Below are 16,213 nucleotides of genomic sequence, written 5' to 3' on the forward strand. Positions count from 1 at the left end.
TTTTAAATAATTATATTTAAGTTTATAAAATGCAAGTTGATTTATAACACAGGTGGATCACTGGGTGATGAAGGTGGTTGGTGTGGGACTGAGTTGGGGTCAAACCAACCCTAAATATGTAGTGTGGTCTGGGTCACTGTAGTTCTGGAGCTGAGTTTCTAAAGGGTGTGCCCTGACCTAGCATCTAGAGGAGAGGAACCTTCTAGATGTTTATGGTAAGGTCTGCACGGGCTCTTGAGTATCAGAATGTGGCTAGTGCAGCTGAGGAACTGAATTTTTAATTTTTATTGAATTTGAATTAAATGTTAAAGCTGATGCTTAATTTAGTTATTGGAGAACTTTTAAGTATGTTTGGAATACTTTGGATATGTAAATCTACTTTTTCAACTCTTAAGTTTTATAGACTCTAAATACAGATAAATTATTTTGAGTGAAAATTTAGCTACTAAATTGAGATGTGCTCTAAGTATGGGGTACACACGTGGATTTTAGACATATTTAGTATGAAAAGAAGGGTAAAATTTCTTTCATTATGACTACATGTTGAAATATTTTAGGTATATTGGGTTGAATGGCATATACTATTATATATTCAACAAAATATACTCTTAACTTGACCTTTTTACATTAATGTGGCTACTAGAAAATGTTATAGTGCTTGAGTAGCCACATAATGTTTCTGTCAGTTGTGTGTAGATATGGTGCAAGTATGAATTATCACTTTCTCTGTGCAGCAGCCCCCATTGCACCCTCCACCACCAGGTCCTAAGTCCTTCCTTTATGTCTTATTCTGGGCTACTGAAGAACTTTGGGCCCTATTTATTTATTCATTCATTCATTCATTCATTCATTCAAATTCTCAGCTGGAGTCTTTTTCTCATCTTTTGCCCTCTCCTAATGTGAGAAATGCTTACCTGTTCAAATTCAAATAATGGACTCGGAGACAGAAGTATGGCGAAAAACGAGACTTTTAATACGTTCTTGAGAGCAGGTGTCCGTTCTTGAGAGCAGGTGTCCGTCCAGGTGTACAGGCACACCTGGGGTAGCAAACAGCCTATTTTTCAGTCCTTCCTCAGGTTCCTCATTGGCTGAGTACTATGGGATCACTTGTTTCCTCATACATTGCCTAGGGGTCTTATTGTCTCCCATTGTACCATTTAAAAATACTAGGCTGAGGCCTTTTCTAGTTGCCTTAACCTCCCCCTGTCTAGCTGAGGTGCTGCCTCAGGGGTTTCCACCTGGAAGCTGGCCCACGTACATGGTGCCTTGCTCTTACATCCTCTTCCCTCCTCCTTACATTCTGCTTATCCTGGGGAAATGCAGCAACTGGTTCCATCAAAAGCTGACCATGCTGGAGATGGATCACAGAGGCCCGTTTCCTACACCTCATGGAGCCTTATGCCTATGAGCTCTTGAACCCTGGGCACGCCTCTGCTCCTCCGCTAAATGTCAGGCCTGTGGAGGGAAGGAGCTTGGTTTGGACGGGAGGAAGATGCTGACTGGTCTGTGTTACTAGATACATAGGAGAAGACCTCTCCTTTTTTTTTTTTTTTTGTATGTTTTTATTGGATTTTAGAGAGGGAGGGAGAGAGAGAAATATCAGTTATGAGAGAGAATCATTGATCGGCTGCCTCCTGCACGGCCCCTACCGGGGATGGAGCCCACAACCCTCATGTGCCCTGACTGGGAATCGAACCAGCGACCTCTTGGTGCTTGGGTCAGTGCTCAACCACTGAGTCACACTGGCCAAGCTCTCTCACTTCTTCTGTCTAGTTCCTTGCCCCAGGCCCTCAGACAGTACAGAGGTGTGGGAATCATTGGTGTGAGGGCATTAGGACCCCAAAGAAGATAATGGGGACATCAGCTCAGCACCCTCCCAGATGTGGAGTCTGGGAGAACTCAGAATCCCAAAGAAGGATGTGGAGAGCTGCAGAAGGGTCATGGGCTCATACTGCACAGTGGGTGTGGGTCTCCGGCTTTCTTCAGCATGGCTTGCAAACTAGTTATTAAAAACCCACTTTGCCCTTTTCACTCCACTTTGCCCTTTTCACTCCAGGATATATGTGTGTGCGCATTTTTATTCCTCTATATACCAGACCCTGGTTTGAAGCTTCATGTGGTGAATGTTGTATATTTTTGGCAGCTTTAATACAAAGGCATTGAGGAATTCCAGGGAATGCTCCAGGTTCATTGGGAATATGATTGTGCACTGGGGCAGCGGTTTCGGTTTCGGTTTCTGGTGGCCTGAGAGCTCCTCACCGAGTGGGTGCTAAGGACAAGCTTACAGAATCAGCCAGGTAGTAAACTTGAACTGTGGGACAGAATCAGAATCTAAAATCTGCTGCTTCCCTGGGGCATAGAACCCAGGGTTGGCTTTGCCAGTGGTTACCATCTACAAGCAAGCCCTGGGCTGCAGGGGAGCCCTGCTAGGAGATGGACCACACTTTTCTCTCCAGTATCTGCATCCCCCTCCTGTCCAAGTAAGAGTTGGGACGCTTAACTTCTGTGAGTCATTTACTTCCATGGAAGCTAGGTGTAATTAATGACAAACAGGAATATTCATTTTCACAAGGCAGCAGATCCCTGGGCAGTTCTTTGCTTCCTTAGCTGTTCTTGAGAGGAGAACGATTATTTAAATCTAAGCATCCACCTCACAGATTATGAGGGCAGAAGTAGACACTGAATATTTGCTGAGGGCTAAGGCCTCCCTGCAGTGCATGGAGGTAGCTATCTGAAGGCCTTACCCTAACATGACAGGAGAGGTGCCTTAGCTGTTTCTCTGGGGCTGCTTGACTATCAAAGGGCCGATTTTTGCTGTACCCTTGGTGTCTCTAGTTCAGATGCTGTCATCTCTCACTGGCTGGTTGTCTTTGGGCCTTGTGTCAGTCTTTCATTTCCTACTTTGGAAATCGGGGACTCAGTCGGGTCTTCAAGTTCTGACATTAACTTTGTCACTTTCTGTGTTCCCTTTTCTTTGCGAAAAACGATGCTCTCCCTTCTCCCACCCGTTATTTGGGTTCTGAACCCAGTGAAAGGTGAGGCAGGCCCTGGCCAGTGTGGCTCAGTTGGTTAAGCATCATCCTGTGCACCAAAAAGTTGTTGGTTCGATTTCCAATCAGGGCCCATGCCTAGATTGGGGGCCTGCAGGAGACAGCTGATTGATGTTTCTCTCTCTCAAAAAAATCAGTAAACAATCTTTAAAAAGAAAAGAGAGAAAGGTGAGGCAAGGTGAGAGGAAAAGTCAGTCATCTTTCCTGGAGCCACTTCTTGAGAGGGCCTGATACTGACAAAAGTAACCTTCACCCCCACCCCACCCCCCAAATCTTTAAAATTTAGCTTCTCGGTGAAAGTCAGAGGGTAGGTAATATCATTAAAGGAAAGGTCACTTCATTAGCATAAACTCTTAATTGAGGTAACCAGGCTCCTGCATCTCTAAACCCTGCGTCAGAGTGTGCCTTTATCCATCATGGATATATCTGTTCCTGGCTCTTGGGAGTGTCTCCATGTCTCCTCTTAGCCATTGAAGGGCTGGTTTTAATTTTCCTCTCATTGAGGGCTTTTGGTGGTGATAGCTGAAGTGTTGCTCAGATGTCAGAGTTGTGGTGTCTCTCGGACCTCTCTGCTAGCCCCATTCCCTGAGCCCCTGTTATCCCCAGTGAGCGTAAGTGGGTCCCCGGGAAACCTTCAGTATCACTCTCAGCCACCACTCTGCTGCTTAGAGCCACCACATGCTTTTGTGGAGATTCCGCTCGCGTTAGCTCTGCTTACTTGTTGAATGTTGTTTTCACTTATACCAGACCTGTGTACCCAGCTGATGCATTCTGGAACATTTCAGCCACAGGCAGTGGACTGCTTCTCCCTGTGTACTGCTAGCCATTGGCTGTGCAAGTTGTTGATCGCACTGCTCACCTCCCTCTGCTTGGCCTTCCAAATCTCCAAACAGCTTGACTTTGGTCACTTGCTTGGAGGTTGACACTAACATGTTTCCCTCAGTATTTGGTGTACTGGAAACATCATAGTTTTTATTTTTACAGTTTTACATTTTGTTCATAAGGATTATTAACTTGATTATTATCCTTTTGTTGGAAATGGGGAGGGTCCCAGAGAACCAGTGTGCTTATCATCTAAAGAAGCTTTCCGGTCTACAGCAGGGCAGTCCCAAGACTTTTGTCAGCCTAATCCTAATTTCTCACTCTTAGTTTTTCTCCTCATTACAGTAGTTCCCTCCTACTGGGAAATTCTCATCTAAGTGGAGGAATTGCCTGGCCTTCCTGTCCACCTCAGCTTTGTGATCTGCATGGCTCTGTAGCCATCTTGGAGTCCACCTATCAAAGTAGAATTTTTCTTCATGAATTAACAGCCCTGTTACATTGCAGTTCTTATTATAGTGTAGATTAATATCAGTGTCAGCTCTTTTGAAAAATTAATAACTAAAGATAAAAAGTGAAGATAAGTGAAGGACTAGAGTAAATAACTTTAAAAGAGGCAATCAGAAGACAATGACTTAGGAAAGGCAAAACCCAAGACCCAGGTCAGTGGGAATGTAGAGTCTAAATTAATGGCATCATAAATAGGTATAAGTCCTCCACAGATCCACTACCATATCCCACTTCATTTTATTGTTCTGTGTACCTGCCTACTTGCACATTTTTACCTAATTTCATCTGTAATTTTTCATTCTGCTTTATCTCACCTTGCCACAAAGTGTAGAAACGGGTTGCAAACCACAGGCCAATCTCAACTATATTGGCACACAGTCACATCATTTGTCTAAGATTTTTAGGGGGCTGCTTTCCTGATATAGCAACAGCAGAATGCAATATTGCAACAAACTATGTCTCACACAGCTGTCTTGTGTTTACTCTCTGGCCCTTTATAGGAAAAATTAGCCTGCCCCTGCTGGGAATATACTTTAGCCTAGCACTGTGGTCGGCAAACTGTGGCTCGCGAGCCACATGCGGCTCTTAGGCCCCTTGAGTGTGGCTCTTCCACAAAATACCACGGCCTGGGCGAGTCTATTTTGAAGAAGTGGCGTTAGAAGAAGTTTAAGTTTAAAAAATTTGGCTCTCAAAAGAAATTTCAATCGTTGTACTGTTGATATTTGGCTCTGTTGACTAATGAGTTTGCCGACCACTGGCCTAGCACATTTTATCTTGTCCACGTTAGAGTTTTGTTTGTTTTTACTGTATGTCCATCATAGGAACATTTTAAATTTACAAATCCATACAACCAGATTTACTTGTCAGCACCAGTGGGACCTTTTATTGTACCTGAGCCACTCAGTCCTCCATCTTTTGGCAGCTTTCTCAGGGGAAAGATGGTGTAAAATTTTCAGTGCCCCTATTTTTTTTTTTTTTTAATCCTCACCCGAGGGTATGTTTTTATTGATTTGAGAGAGAGAGAGACAGAGACAGAGACATTGATGTGACAGAGAAATGGCAATCGGTTGCCTCTCATACATGCCCGGACTGAGGATTGAACCCACAATGGTATGTGTCCTGACCGGGAATTAAACCTTTTGGGATGACACTTCAACCAACTGAACCCACCCAGCCAGGGCTCAGTGCCCCTAATTTAATGACCCAACAGGTCATTTAGATTGGTTTCTAAAGCAAAGGGACTGGAATTCTGATTGGCAAGGTTGGCGCTTGCCTGGGGCCTGGCTCCTGGCCCTCCTGGCTGCAGGGTCCTTGTAGACCTGGTCCCCTCCATGGGAGACAGAGAGCTTAAGTGTATCTGTACTCCCCTATGAGGAAGACTGGCTCATCTGCACCTTGAGTCGCCTGGGTTAAGGCAAGCTGCTGGGTGGAGTCCAAGGTGTAACAGGCCCAGTTGGCAAGTCTTAGGGGTGTGGGTCAGAGTGTGTACAAGCTTGGGGAAGGAGGATTAAGACTTCTAAGAGCAGCTTCGGCTCACAGCCACTGGCTAGGCTCCAGGCAGTGCAGTCTGGCTGATGACATGAGTGCTGTTCTCACCAGCTGCCTGAGCTGGTTAGATGGACAAGAATCCTGTGTGTGTGCTTCCCCACTGACACAGATCACACAGTGAAGCAGGCTGTGGTCCTGAATGGGAAGTAACTTCTGCTCTGGGACCATGAGGGAGCAGACCTTCTGATACTCATGTTTTGTAACCAGTGTAACCAACAGTTCCAAGAAAGATGTTCTTAGGACAGGGTAAGAATTGCTGCAAATTAACTAGCATTGAGAAATTGGTGAACATTTATCCCAAGTTAGAGTTCCCCACTCCCTTCTCTTTGTTCCCGGGTATAATCTTGCACTTCCCCCAAATGATTTTTAAAAAATACATATTTTATTGATTTTTTTTTTTGATTTTTTTTTTTTTTACAGAGAGGAAGAGATAGGGTTAGAAAGTTAGAAACATCGGATGAGAAAGAAACATGGATCAGCTGCCTCCTGCAACCCCCCCCTCCTCCCCACTGGGGATGTGCCGCAACCAAGGTACATGCCCTTGACTGGAATCGAACCTGGGACCCTTCAGTCTGCAGGCCTACGCTCTATCCACTGAGCCAAACCGGTTAGGGCCCAAATGATTTTTTGTAGTAGAGCCTTGTAGCGGTGGGGAGGTGACTTCTTTTTTCTGAAGAGTGTGTGTAACTGTGAACTTATAACTTCTTTAGGGGCTGGGGTCACCTGGTAATCACCAGCATTTTGCTTGGCATGAAACAAGTTTAGGCCACAGCCCTGTGGGCCCCTTACTGCTTGGGATGCATAAATAACAACTTGGTTTCTGCTCCCCTCCACCTTGCTTGCTATGGCATCAGCAGAGAAGTGTACTTCAGATTTCACCTGTGATGTGGGCCGAATAACATTATAAACAGATGCCAGGTACTATGAGTTATCTTGGCTCTGATTTGTTTATGGGTGTGAAATTCTTTGGAAAGACCACTCCTGAAATCTAACTGAGACTCAGCTCAAGGACCATGTGGTATTCTGCAAAGAGGGTAGGTCCACTAATTAATAAATGCTGGGACTTTTTTTTTTAATATATTTTTTTATTGTTTAAAGTATTACAAATAGTAGTACATATGTCTCCTTTTTTTCCCCCATTGACCTTCCCCCGGCCTCCCCTCCACCCTGGCAAATGCCCTCACCCCACCCCAGTGTCATGTGTCCACTGGTTATGCTTATATGCATGCATACAAGTCCTTTGGTTGCTCTCTTACCCCCAACACTCCCCAGCCTTCCTGCTGTAATTTGACAGTCTGTTCGATGCTTCTCTGCCTCTGTATCTATCTTTTTGTTCATCAGGTTTTAATGTTCTTTATTATCCATAAATGAGTGAGATCATGTGGTATTTTTCTTTCACTGCCTGGCTTATTTTACTTAGCATAATGCTCTCCAGTAAAAAGTCCGGCCGTTGTTGCTCAGTAGTTGTCAACCCATGAACCAGGAGAGCACATGCTTGGGTTGCGGGCTTGATCCCTGGTAAGGGCAGCGTGCAGGGAGCAGCTGATCGATGATTATCTCTCATCATTGATGTTTTTATCTCTCCCTTCCTCTTTCTGAGATCAATAAAAAAACATTTTAAAAATAAATAAGTAAATAATAAATAAGTGCTGGGACATGAAAATGGGGTGTCATTGGTCAAATTGCAGACCCACAAGGCTCAGCAGTGCTGGTCAACTGCCTCCACCCCTGGGTTTGGTTGGTGAGCAGAGGCTTCTATGGAACAGAGCACTCTAGACAAACAAAGCCCCAGGTGACCTCTGACCAACCAAGCCACCGCGACTGCTTCCATGTTGCCATGGGGATGAGGATGATGAGGCCTCCTTATGCCTTATAGAGTTGCTGTGAGAATTAACCAAGTAGATACAGATCAAGTGCTTAGTGCAGAGCACCAGCCCAGGAAGCACCACGTACCTACGGGCAAGCTTTCTTAGGCCCTGGCACAGGTGTGTGTGTGATAAGTATGGTCATCTTTCACGGGAGAATTGAAGCTTCGAGTCAACCTGCTCTGCTCCTGCCTTCCCTGGCATCTTGCTAACTATGTGCATGTCACTTTAGCACAGGGATGAGAAATGAACAGGACAGAGTTAAGGCAGGGTCATGGCTTTGTGGGCCCTTTGGGAGACCAAGACTTCAGGTGGAACCATAAGTATAAAGTGTAAACAGTCATAATCTGCTAGGTTTACTCAGCCTCTTAGAATGGGCAGAACTGGGACTGAATCTCTGGAAATCAGCTTATTCCTGGGCAGGTGCATATAGCCTTTCTCTTTTCCTCTCTTGCTTGCCTTCCAAGTCCCAGAACCAAGCATACCTTATGCCTGTCTCTCTCTCATCTCCTACTTTTCAGGAAACAAAATAGTTTCTGTTGAAATTTGAAAAACATTATATTGCGTTGTCTGCTAAATAATGTCTATCATTAAAATGTTTTCAGGTCACTTAAATGAGTTGGTATTATAGCAATCAATGTCCTTGAAACAGAAGTGCTTAATCGGGGGCTGGGGGGTGTCTGTAAATTTAGGAAAATAATTTATTTTCATTAACCCAGAAATTCCCAAACTTTTGTGGTTCACAACATTCTTAGCATCTCAATGTTTTGTTTTACTCCTAGGCCAAAGCATACAACTAAATAAGTATTAATGTCCCAGCAGTTTGAAAAAAATAAAGCACATAAGTTGGAAGGAAGACAATACCTTTGGATAATCATAGTTACTTCCTAATGGAATGTGTGTGCCTGTTGCACAGCTCCTCACACGCTTAGAACCAGATTGGCCATCTGCTACCTGCATTTCTTGTACCACGTAGATTTTTACATGGTGTCTGCTTTTTCTTGCAGTAACTTCTGAACAGCAAGCTTTGTAAGATATGACATTGTCAAAAGAAATATCGTGCCATCTGATGTTGAAATGATTAATTGCCTTAATTTCTCTAAGCTGTGAACATGTAAGAAATCTTTTGGGAGTATATCCAGAAATGGGACACCCAGTTGGATCATGCAAACTTCTTTGGGTTGGAAATAATAAGTGAAATTCTCTTTCCCTTGTCCTTCAACTAACTCAACACATGGTGGCTCCTGCCTCTTGGCCACAGGTCATTGTGAAAACAAAGGAGACAGCATTTTTGGGTCTTTTAGGTGTAAAACTTTGGTTGAATTGGTTGAAGATGCTGTCTACTCTGTCATGAGAATCTAGACAATAAATTTCTCCATATATCTGCAGGTAGATTTATGAGTTTCTGCGTTTCCAGCTTCTCTTCCCCATTGGGTCCAGGTGCTGAGAGCCATTTATTTCCTGTAGGACTCAGACACACAGAGAGCAACCCTGGCACTCACCCTCACTGATGTACCCTGTTTCTATGCATCCCTTCTTTGGTTCCCCATCTTTTGCATCTGTGAACAGCATGCTGAATGTGTGCAGGTATAGTTGAGTATGGGATTCTCAACTATATAGTTGAGGCAGGAATGAGATTCTCCTATTGTCTACCTTCAGAATGTTCCTGGAATCTGGGTCCAGTGCACCTTCCAAGCTTGCCCCTCACCCCACACTATATTCCCAACCCTGCAGTTAGGGACTTGTGAGGACAAAAAGCCAATGTGGTCACTTGGCCCCTTCACTGTGCCATCCCACCTGCCCTCCTTTCAGCTGCCTGCATGCACTGGTATCTGTCCTGCCCCCAAACCTGTGTCTGTGTTACTACATTGGTCTTGCCTTCTGTCTTGTCCCTCTCTGCTCCTCTCTGCCTCATCCTCCTCAGGAGTGCACACACTCCCTGTTTGTGGCCAGAACAGCCTTGCCCTTCTTCTTTGCAGTACTCATCCAGGCATTGCTTAATCACTTACAGAATATTATTTCAACTGCAGTTTCCAGTCCTGGCATGGAGCTCAGATGAAAAGCATTGGTTGAGTGAGTGATGGTCTGGCCAGTCACCACAATTTCCTTATGCTAATGAGAGCTGCTTTCCTTTTCCAGAACTTTGGACTTGAGCTGAAAGCCCCAGAATGACAATCTGGTGTGGTCACTGTGGGATGCCCTTTATCCCAGGGTCATTCACTGATTACCTGCTTTGTACTGGGAGGACAGGGATGAAGTAAAGATGTCCCTGCTCTGGGGCTCCCGGGTGTGTGTATGGGGGGAGGCTGAGCTTCAGAGCCACAAAGAGTTCAAGGTAGCACCAGGTATAGCAAATGAAAGTTCTGAAGGTGAAGGAAGGAGTCTATTGTGGCCCTTTGTGTTGTTTGGCACGTTGATGGTAGGGGCTGGCTGGGGCAGTATGGAGCGAGGGCGACAGCTGTGGAAAGGATTTACCCAAGGCTGCAGTCTTGTTAGGTCTGTGCCTTAGTAAAGTCATCCTAGCTCTCACATAGAGGCTACCTGGTGCCTCTGTTCCCTGGCCTACAATAGACTGATTCTTTTTTGGGGGGGAGGGGGTGGGGTGAGGCTGAGTGCAGTGAACTTTATTGATGGTGCGCGACAAAGTAGGGCCCCCTACACCCCTCCCCTTCTTCAGGGGGTCTGGGATGGAAACGGTGGTCAGGAGATTCTCAGTGTGTTGGGGAATTGATCTGGGGCAAGGACTCCCCAGCAGCGGAGGGCCTCTCTTCCTCTTGCTGGGGCTGGTGGTCCAGGGGGCTCTTACTCCTTGGAGCCCATGTGAACCATAAGGTCCACCACCCTGTTGCTGTAGCCAAATTCATTGTCATACCAGGAAACGAGCTTGACAAAGTGGTCATTGAGGGCAATGCCAGCCCCAGCATCAAAGGGTGAGGAGTGGGTGTCACTGTTAAAGTCGAAGGAACAACCTGGTCCTCAGTGAGGATGCCCTTGAGGGGGCCCTCTGATACCTGCTTCACAACCTTCTTGATGTCATCATATTTGGCAGCTTTCTCCAGGTGGCAGGTCAGATCCACAACCGACACATTGGGGGTGGGGGCACGGAAGACCATGCCAGTGAGCTTCCCATTGAGCTCTCCTTGGCCCCAGCCTTGGCAGCGCCAGTAGAAGCAGGGATGATGTTCTGGGCAGCCCTCGGCCATGATGCCACAGCTTCCCAGAGGGGCCATCCACGGTCTTCTGGGTGGCGGTGATGGCATGGACTGTGGTCATGAGTCCCTCCATGATGCCAAAGTTGTCATGGATGACCTTGGCCGGGGGGCCAAGCAGTGGGTGGTGCAGGAGGCGTTGCTGACAATCTTGAGGGAGTTGTTATACTTGTCATGGTTCACACCCATCACAAACATGGGGGCATCCGCAGAAGGGGCAGGGATGATGACCCTCTTGGCTCCGCCCTTCAAGTGAGCCCGGCCTTCTCCATGGTGGTGAAGACACCGGTGGACTCCACAGCATACTCAGCACCACCATCACCCATTTGATGTTGGTGGGATCTCGCTCCTGGAAGATGGAGATGGACTTTCCATTGATGACAAACTTCCTATTCTCAGCCTTGACTGTGCCTTTGAACTTGCCATAATAGCATCACATTGGAACATGTAGACCATGTAGTTGAGATCAATGAAGGGGTCATTGATGGCGACAATATCCACTTTGCCAGAGTTAAAAGCAGCCCTGGTGACCAGGCACCCAATACGGCCAAATCAGTTTACTCCGACCTTCACCATCGTGTCTCGGGGTTGTGGCTGCTGGCACTGGGAAGGAGAGGAGGCTGTCTGATGAACAGGAGGAGCAGAGAGACTAGACTGATTCTTACTGGTTTCTCTTATGTTTGCTGCAGTAGGAATTAATGTTTTGTGTTTCTTTTTTCTTATTTCAGAGAGGAAGGGAGAGGGAGGGAGGGAGAGAGAGAGAGAGAGAGAGAAACATCAGTGATGAGAGAGCATCATTGATCGGCTGCATCCCCCCCACTGGGAATCTAGCCCGTAACCCCAGCATATGCCCTGACCAGGAATTGAACTGTGGCCTCCTGGTTCAGAGATCAACGCTCAACCGCTGAGCTCCACTGGTCGGGCTTTTTCCTTTTTTAAAGGAATGGCTTCTTGACCTTTTCTAAGGATTTTACTTGCCTACAGTCATGGGAGGGCTGAGCTGCAATGTGCAGGTTTTCTGAGCCTGGCATCTCACAGAGATCCCCTTGGCTCAGTTGTTGCAGATGCAATCCCTCACATCAGCCATGGATGTCACCTGTCATTGGTTGTCCTCAGTGCCTCCTTAAAAGAAACTTTGAGGTACTTGTGGCTCCCAGGTCCATCTCATCTGTTGAAACAGCTTTCTCCACATAGCATGCCTTCATGCTTGAATTGAAAACCTCCAGCAGTTTCTTTCTTTATGGAATTGACCTCAGGCATTGAAAGTGTGTGAGTTTTGTGCCTTGGTTTTTCATGTTAAGATGGTGTGTCCCCACACCCCTTCTTGTCCCCCCTCCCAACTGTTTGCTTTGGACCCTCCTGGGGGTGCATATTCAGCTCATAAGTGGTTCAGAATCATGTGTCAGATTCTTGGCTACCCTGGATATTTAGGCCTGATCTTTGCACATCCTGTTTAATAATCACATTGCGGACCAGTAGTTTTATTGCTAGCTTTACCCAGTGGCCAGATAAGTTTCTGTTGAACGAGTACAAAAAACGTTTTACATAAATGTTAAAGGCACGCCTTAAAATTAAATACCCATTGCATTTTGAAGTTATTTATTGTTCTTACAAGCTAATATCTTTTTAAAATATGATACTTTGTAAAACACTGTGTAATATGAAAACACTGGTGATGCTTCAGCAATGTGTTTCTTCTCTGTGCCTTTGTTTACTTGTCTTTAAAATGGGGATGATGCCAGATGCAATCTCAGAGATGTTTTAAGGATTTAGATATTACCATATGTCAGATCTGAGCCAGCTGGCTAGGAATGGGGTTTTGGCTTTTGTGGTGGAGGTAGTTTAAAGCACAGAGATGAAGCAGAGTTCAGGATCAGGTTTTCTGTAGAAAAAGCTCTGTTCATTTTGTGAACAGAAAATTCAGTTTCTTTGCCCTTAAGGGATTTCCAGAATATCATTACTTAGTGGAAAATGTATGGGACTGCTTCCTCCTCATGGGACTTGATTGGTAGGGACCTGGTGTCCTTGTGGCTGACAGGGCTCCACTGCGTTGAGGCCAGAATGACTCCTCCAGGGAGGGGCCACCGACTGCCCCTTGCCTGCAGGGATTCACCAGGTGTGTTTGTAATTCCTAAGCTTCTTTCTAGGGGGAATGTAATAGTGGAAACCAAAGTGAACATCATTCTTTATCTTCATTTAATGCCCTCTCCCTCCCATGCTCGCTTCTCTAGCACACCCAGGCCTCCCTTCATGATGGGGCCACTTGTCCCCTTTTGTCCCTTTAGGCACATTGGTCTGCTGCGTGGCCAACTATAGGCATTTTTAACCCTACTGACATACTACTTCTCCGTGGTGCTGCCCCTCTGTCAATATAAGCACTCCCAAAGGCATGTCCTGTACCTCTCTCTGTCTCATTTCAAGCAGTGAGCCAAAGGCTCCTGGCCAGCTGGCAAGTTGCCTAGTCATTCACTCTGTCTCCTCCTCCTGTCTCACTGGCCCGAATGTTACCCAGTAAATGATTACCCCGTCCACTTACCTAATCGTGGAAGTCTGATGTTCTATGAATGCTTTTCTGTCATTTCTCTCTCTTCCAACAGTTTCCTGCAAACTCTCCTGGCCCATTGGCTTCTCCGCTTGCAGCTTTCAGTCATGCAGTCGGTCTTGGCTGGCTCCCCTCTGGAGAGAGTCACAGACTGAGGCCACAAGCCAGAGGCCTTCTGTGCACATGGCCAGCCCTCCATTTCCCCCACAGCTCTCCTGGAGGCCAGGTTGCCCTCACCACTCCTGCCTCACCCATCTTGTGTTGATACTTGTATCCTTAACTCTGTGCACGTGTGTGTGTGTGTGTGTGTGTGTGTGTGTGTGTGTGTAATTAGTTTACTGTTTTATTTATAGCACCTTTTTCTGAAAGAAAACCAAATCAGAACACACATGGATAGCAGTAAAATTAAATACCATGAGAACAAAACAACATTAAGTTCTGTTCAGATAATAGTCTGTAAACCCTCCCCCGGCCTCACCCAAACCCTGGCGTGTCGCTCTGCAGATGGCTGTAGACCCTGTTTCTTTGAGGTTGAGGTCCTACTCTTGATCAACTAAACCTGAGAACTTGGAGAAATCCTCTTTTCCTTGCCGCTCACCTCAGGATGAAAGCATGCCTTTTGTCTGCAAGGTTCCATGCCCTTCCGAATGTAGCTTCCAGGGTGCTGCCGCTCCCTCTGTCCCTTTCTCAGGTTACTCACGACACCCTGCTGCATCTTGCTTGGTTCACCAGTATTTGTTCTCTATTCTCTGAGCAAGCTTTTTCTGACAGTTCCATCCTTTACTCCCAGCCTTTGGTTGCTTCTCCCTGGATCTACCTGTAGGCATTTTCAACTCTACTGGCCCCCTTGCTGCTTTCATTGGAGTGCATTTTATTCAAGTCTTGGCTCTGGGGCCCATCTCTTCTTGCCAAACTCCCAGTCAGATGCCTTCATGTGTCTCCTTCCCATCAGTGTCACCTCTGTCCCCATTGCCCTGCATTGATTTATGCTATAGGCACTATTTTTTCTGGACGTCACATGGCCATTAGTTCTAGCCACACTTGTACCACCCCAATGGGTACTTGCCTTGTATTCCCAGAGCCTGAAGCAGGCCTACCCAGTTACATCTTCCTTTGGAAACTATTGTAGTCTGAATAGTGTTCCTGTGGCCCACTGTCAGATGAAGTTATTTAAGCGGAATGCCCTTCATGATCCTGCACTTCTGGCACGCTGCTCTCTTAGTTTGGGGCTACTCCCCGCAAGCTGCTGCCCAGCTGATCTTCACCTCCAGTCTCCCTCACATTCTCATGCCACCTCGAGATAGGTGCCCCTTCCCTATCTCGAGCACCGTGTGTGCAAGAGGTACCAGAAAACAGCTTGGCACCCACAAAGGCCTCCCTAACCCCTCTTCCTCTAAGAGTTCTGCCTGAGCTCTGGGCTCTGTTCTCCAATAGAACCCACCCTTCTTAGAGATTACCTTAGGAGCCATCTCTCCCTTCTTGAGGCTTAGGAGTACTCTGGGAGGGCACATACTGTAAATTTTTGCCTGATGTCTTAGACGTAGTTAGATCTCATTAAATAGTTAAGTTCAGCATGGGGTGCAAGACTCCTTGGAGCAGGCAGCATGATTGATGAGAGCACTATGGAAGAAAAGCTGGTGTCTCTGGCCATGTCAGTTTTGCTAGTCCTCAGACTCATCCTGTAACCAGGACCCCAGCGTTGGGGGCATGTGGCTAGGATCTGCCTGCCTGCCTCAGGAAGTCCAGCTCTCTATAGCCCCACCGAGTTGCTTTTACATAGCAAGCTCTCTCTCCCCTGGTGCTTTTAAAATTTGATCATTTACCAGAATTGCATTTGCAAAAATCTTTGTGGGAACTTCAGTTAAAAGTACACGTGGACTGGATTATAAAGTAATTCATCAACAGAGTGCCTGGCATGTGCTAAGTGTGTTCCAGAAAGAAAGCTGTGACAGAGCCAGCCAGTTTTCCCTGTCTTGTTTTGTCCCCTGCCTACCAGAGTCCTGTGGTCCTAAAATAGGTCCTCTTTCATAAGCCCTTGCCTGACTTCCTCAGCCAGAGTTCTTTTATCCCTAGTAACTCTTGGGTTTATTAATGGAGATGCTCCTGTGATGCAGGCAGCTGCTAGCCAACAAAGTCTGTCTTGCTCTGCTCACTGGGTTTAAAGCTGATCATTCCTTTGTCTTGCTAGTAGGAAAGTGTCAGAAAAGCAGTGTACAAAAAGAATGCAAATGGTCAGCACATGTTTGAGCAATGTTTCTTCTCATTAATAGAATCTGGGAACTCTCAGCACTGTGAATAAGGGTGGGTTTGTGTGTCTGGAGAGTGGTTTGGCAATAAAAACGTGTAATGCTAGCCCTAGCTGGTTTTGCTCAGTGGATAGAATGTTGGCCTGTGGATTAGAGTCCTGGATTCTATTCCGGACAAGGGCACATGCCCGGGTTTCGGGCTTGATCCCCAGTAGGGGGCGTGCAGGAGGCAGCTGATCAATGATTCTTTCTCATCATTAATGTTTCTCTCTCTTCCCCTCTCCCTCTCTGAAACCAATAAAAAATATATTTTTTAACGTGTATCCCTGCCCTAGCCGTTTGGCTCAGTGGAGAGAGCATCGGCCTGTGGACTGAAGGGTCCCAGGTTTGATTCCGGTCAAGGGCACGTGCCTGGGTTGCAGGC

General features: G+C 46.3%; 1 protein-coding gene and 1 pseudogene across 4 annotated transcripts in view; one reads left to right on the forward strand and one right to left on the reverse strand.

Annotated features, from left to right (window-relative positions):
* BRD4 (bromodomain containing 4) overlaps positions 1–16,213 on the forward strand; it is an 84,452-nt gene that overhangs the window by 32,907 nt on the left and 35,332 nt on the right. The window lies entirely within an intron of this gene.
* Positions 46–15,952, reverse strand: LOC307099298 (glyceraldehyde-3-phosphate dehydrogenase-like; annotated as a pseudogene). Its single transcript has one exon. The product of its transcript is annotated as a glyceraldehyde-3-phosphate dehydrogenase-like (transcript).

The sequence above is a fragment of the Cnephaeus nilssonii genome (assembly GCF_951640355.1).
Source record: "Cnephaeus nilssonii genome assembly, chromosome: 5".
NCBI lineage: Eukaryota > Metazoa > Chordata > Mammalia > Chiroptera > Vespertilionidae > Cnephaeus > Cnephaeus nilssonii.